The sequence below is a fragment of the Lactuca saligna genome, chromosome 2 (assembly GCF_052625555.1).
Source record: "Lactuca saligna cultivar CGN05327 chromosome 2, ASM5262555v1, whole genome shotgun sequence".
NCBI lineage: Eukaryota > Viridiplantae > Streptophyta > Magnoliopsida > Asterales > Asteraceae > Lactuca > Lactuca saligna.
In genome coordinates this window covers 16,230,236-16,236,045 of record NC_136418.1, presented here as the reverse complement: position 1 = coordinate 16,236,045, position 5,810 = coordinate 16,230,236, and the positions used below count along the sequence as shown (strand labels likewise).

The 5,810-nt window shown below is 36.9% G+C and overlaps 1 pseudogene; it reads left to right on the top strand.

The window, feature by feature from the left end:
* The first annotated feature begins 1,531 nt into the window (after positions 1 to 1,531).
* LOC145029551 (eukaryotic peptide chain release factor subunit 1-3 pseudogene) lies at positions 1,532 to 2,506 on the top strand (annotated as a pseudogene).
* The last annotated feature ends 3,304 nt before the right edge of the window (positions 2,507 to 5,810 follow it).

Here is a 5,810-nt window from a genome sequence, read left to right as displayed (position 1 = left end):
CTTTCATCATGGTAATTGTTGATTATGTCCTAATCCGATAGAGGGATGTAAATCCAACCATAATGGGTCTGGTTTCTGTGGGTAAAGGTGACTGCGGAAGACAACTATTGTTGTCGATCGCCCATGTATCATTCATTCTGGTGAGCATGGTGAGACGGAACAACGGTTCGAGTTTGATTCATGTGTTGCTCCTCATGCATCGATCTTCTCTCATAACAAGGAATAAGGGAACGATGTCGGATGATGCTTGCAACCTAGCTACTCAAAATTAATTGACAGGTTGATGGTGTAGATGACATGATTTTTGTCGAATATTGGTTGATCGATACATTTAAGGAGATTGGATAGACATTTGATATTCGTGCAATACTCACGAACGAAGAGGTCTCCCATGAAAATCGATCGGAGCTTCCGATCAAGTAGAAGAGCTTCGCTTCTTTGATGTCCCATAAAAGTTTCTCGAAGCTAAGCTACACATCTTGAGTTGTGGCATCTTTCTTTAGAATAGTTTGTAGGATACATCGTGAAATGGAGCCATAGAGTCATCGGCACAGGCGTGTCAGCATAGGTCTGTTAGGTCGTCGGCATAGAAGTCTTCGGTGATAATGATTTCAAAACCAACACAATGCGTGGTGGATAGCTCACACCACACATCGTAGTTGAGATGTTCAAGGCCGAGGAGAAGAGGGACGTATGTTTTGATGTTGGTTGTAGGATTTGGCAAAGGGACGGTGGTGTGTTTGCAGTGTAACCAACAATTAGGGTTTGACAGATGGCAATAGCTGAACATGGTTGGAAAAAAGAGAGAGATGATGAAGAAGATTAGAGGGAGTTTAGGTAGGGATTGGGGATTAACACCAAGTAATGGTAATTGATATTTCCTCATTCAACTAAATAATTACAATAACAAGGAATAAATACAACACAAACGAGGCCTAAGGCCTGATACACAAATATACACGGGCTTTACAATGATGGGTAAGAATGTAACATAGATATTCCTTTACAAAGATGATACTCCTTAAAAAGGCATGTTTATCATATAAATAACATATTTAATGCAACCTTTTTTTTTGCTGTCAATGCTTTCCATAATGGAAGGATACATCCCGATTTTGGCCTCTACGTACTGATTTGTTTTGAACCCATCAAAATCGCATGAAAATCTTCGATAGCTGTCCATATCGCTACTTTATAGATTCCTAAAGCACCGTCTTTTCAAATCGCAACTAAATCGGCATCAAAAGCGGCCCAAATCACAACACAACTATCTTCTTAAAATAGACCGATAATCGATTTCTGTAAAGCGCAGTCGTTGAATAAATTTCGATAGTACCAATTCATAAGCATCAAAGAATTAAATCAATTAACCATCTTTGAAGTTGAAGCGTTCAAAAACAATCGTTGAAGTGTTCATCATCATCATCAAAGGTATTTATTCCTTTCAAACCACATTCTTTTTGGCAATTGCGTCATCTTTTCCATTTATTATATTTGTCACTGCTATTGGCAGGCAAGAAAATTAAGTTCGATGGCAACGGATAACTCTGGTAACAACGTTGAGACGTTTGGTTTTATTGTTATGGATGGTAATAATACCCTCTTTGGGACATTAAGTGGCGATACTAAGGAGGTTCTACACAAGTATAATGATGGGTTGCCAATGAAACATGGAAGAAGAGGGCATTCAGCTACGAGATTTGCTCGTATTCTTATGGAGAAACGCCACAACTATGTAAGGAAGACAGCAGAGCTTGCAACACAGTTTTATATCAATCCTTCTACTAATCAGCCTAATGTTTCTGGACTTATACTTGCTGGATGCGCTGATTTGACGAATGATCTCAGTCAATCTGATTTGTTTGACCCTCGTCTTAAGGAGAAAATCTTGAATGTTGTTCATGTCTCTTACGGAGGTGAGAGTGGTTTCAATCATGCTATTTATTTGTCCTCTGAGATTCTTGGCAATGTGAAGTTCGTTCGGGACATGCGTTTGATTGAGAAGTATTTTGAGGCGATAAATCAGTATAGAGGAACCGTTGGTATTGATGAAACATTGGAAGCTTTACACTTGGGTGCTGTGGAAACACTGCTTGTTTGGGAAAATCTTGAAATTAATCGCTATGTTCTAAGAAACAATGTTTCTGGTGAAATTGTTATAAAGTATTTAAACAAGGAACAGGAGACTGATGGGAGTAATTTTAGGGATTCAGTCAGCGATGCTGAACTTGTAGTTGAGGAAAATATGTCTCTGATTGAGTGGTTTGTTAATGAGTACGGAAGATTTGGCTGTAAGATTGAGTTTGTCACAAACAAATCTAATGAGGGGTTGTGTTTTTGTAAAGGTCTTGATGGGGTTGGTGGCATTCTTCGTTAACAGTTTCATATTCATTCATTTGATGAGCTGTCTGATGATGGTGAAAATAATGATATTGAAAATTATGATGATGGGGAAAGTTTTGATACTGAAAATCATGATGATGGGAAAAATTATAATGCTGAATAGCAATCAACTACATGTCAAATGCCCATGCATGGGGGTGGGATCATAAGCCAAAATCAGTTTCAAGGTTCTATTTTTTTCCTATAGATTGTGTCTGTTTACATGACTTATTACTATTTTAGGCTTTGCATGTTCTTAAAACATCTAAAACTTGACGTATTTGATATAATTTTATAATTAAGCGATTTATCTTTCTTAACGTATATAAAACGATCATGCCTAGAAAAACGTCATGACCTGCCAAAGCTCGCTATGGCTTGAGGCTTGACCTTGCCCCATGCCACACGTCGCGCCACCCGTAGATATAGTCATACATTGTTGTTGGTGGCAAGGTTATAGTTATAGCTATCACTATGTCTTTGTTTTTCTCTACCATTCACTACCCTTTCCTCAACATAGTACTTTTGTGTTGGTATTTATTATAAATTTGCACCATGGTCGTAGTTTATTCATTAATAAGATGATTTACACAACTAGGAAATTGCATAATTTGAGTAATTCTGAAAGAAAAATACTTGGAAAAATGGCATGTGTAAATTATTAGGCCAGATGTCCGAAGGAATTTGTGCGACTTTCCTGACAGAAAGTACAGTCGGTAAATACCTAAAGTTTTGAAAACAAGAATGCAAAACAAAATAACCAAAATAACTCTTTGATTAATTGGAAAATCACTCAAAACCAATGTTTTTACAATCTGTTCTCATAATCATAAACTCGATTATGGACACATATATATAGCCTAACATACCAACTTGTATTAGACTAGGAAACTTATGACTAACTTGTCATAAACTAAACTTTCCATAAATTAGATTGCTTGGTCTCAAAGTCCTCATTGACTTAGGATTCCAACAATCACCCCCGAATCTCTAAGTCCTTCTAGAGAATTCTTCAACCCGATCCGTATTTAAAAAACGGATTCGTCACTGTCGTCACGTTCCGAAAAATCACCGTCTTGTAATTTTTGGAGTCGTTCCGGACATTCAGAAGCAAAGTGACCCGGTTTGTCACACCGAAAACAAATCACCTTAGATTGATCCTTTTCCCTATTTTTCCGATTCTTCCCACAACAACAATTACAATTTTTGCAATCAGAATTAGAATTGGACAGTTTATTGGGCCGACTGCTTTGAGAAACCCTATTATTCCCTTTGGGCCCGCCTGATCCACCCGACCTGGATAACCCACTATATATGGATCCACTTGACCCATTAGTCCCATTAAACTCATTTGCTTTATTAGACCCAATCGATCCTTTCCAATTTCCCTTCGTTCCCGATGAGTTACCCCCACCAGTTGACGACCCACCTCCATCTCCGGTCGATTTTTCGGCAAATAGAACCCTCAATTGTCCTTCTCCAGCATCGACTTCCCTTATTCTTTCTTCATATGCCTTCAATCGACCCACTACGTCTTCAAACCCTACCGATTTTAAATCTAGTACCTGTTCAAGAGATGCAACGATGTGAATGAAGTTTCTGGGTAATGATTTGAGGAATTTCTTCACTAATTTTGATTCCTCAATCGTTTCTCCTAATGCTGACGATGTAGACGCGATTCCGGACAGCTTTCCAGCAAAGCTATCGATTGTTTCTGACTCGAGCATCTTCAGGCGATCGAATTCTGACATCAAGGTTTGTAATCTCGCTTCTTTGACTCTATCTGCACCCACATTACGTGCTCTAATCGCATCCCACAATTTCTTGGCTGAATCCTGATCTCCAATCTGCATTATGAGGTTTTCTGGTAGGGCTTGATATAGCAAACCCATGGCAAGGCAGTCCTTTTCTTCATTGACATCGGTTCCTGGATCAATCACAGTCCAGGCTTTGTGGATGCGTAAGACAACCTTCATACGCATTGCCCACACGGTGTAGTTAGTGGATGTGAGCATCGGACACAAAACTGAGGTTGTCCCAACCTCCTTCACTCTCACCGGAGCCTCTCCTTCTCCCCCTGTATCTGTCATGTTGACCTGACTCGTCAACAGGTACAAATCGATCTCACAGCTTCTCAACCTATGCTCTGCTACCAATTAAAGTTTTGAAAACAAGAATGCAAAACAAAATAACCAAAATAACTCTTTCATTAATTGGAAAATCACTCAAAACCAATGTTTTTACAATCTGTTCTCATAATCATAAACTCGATTATGGACACATATATATAGCCTAACATACCAACTTGTATTAGACTAGGAAACTTATGACCAACTTGTCATAAACTAAACTTTCCATAAATTAGATTGCTTGGTCTCAAAGTCCTCATCGACTTAGGATTCCAACAATACCAACACATTTTCGACAAACTTGTTTATGCAACTTTCTTGATTGAATACTCAAGGAACATATTACAAACAAATATCATTTTTCACAAATTCCAACGAAATACTGATAAACCTCATTTTTTATAATTGCCGATAGAATATCGACAGTTCTCATTTGTGACCGTTTTTAGCGCAAAAAAATATTTAACATAAATAAAAGGATACCAAATTTTGTCAATCCAAAATGCTAAAAGAATAAGATTAAGTATAAAAACTTGTTTTACATGTTCAATTACAAATAAGAAAATGTCAAAACCACAAATATAGGGAAAATGACTTAAAAACCCAACGAAGTTTACAAACCGTTTAAAAAACCCCAATCATGTTTTGTCTGTTCAAAAAAACCCAACAAACTTAGCATTTTATCTAAAAAGCCCAACTAAGTTACACTTTCTCGAAAGTCAAATAAAGAAAACAGATGACGTGGCTTATTACCGTATCGGAAAAATGACTTGTTAGACCAACGAAGTTTCAAAAACGTTTTAAAAAAAACTCCAATCATGTTTTGACTGTTCAATAAAAACCCAACGAACTTAAACAAAACAAAATTGGAATTTTCTGAACGGTTTGAAACTTTGTTGGACTTTTTAGACAAAAAGTTAAGTTCGTTGGGTTTTTTTTAACAGACAAAACATGATTGAGGTTTTTTGAATGGTTTGAAAACTTTGTTGGGCTTTTAAATCAATTTTCCCACAAATATAATAAGCAAAGTGTTCAACAAGTGTCTAAAACAACAAACACAATAAATTAGAATGAGTTAGGTGGATTGCCATAAATATATATTACCAAATCGCTTCATAAGTTCATTCATAATGCTTACCGTTGGGCTTGGGTTTTGTTGCATCTCTTCTCAAGCTTTTTTTTTTTTTTTCCATTTCATTTTCCCTTTGAAAATCATCAACTTTGGGTTGCAACTTCGTATTAAAACAAACATATATTTAATTGGCAAAACAATATATATATATATATATATATATATAT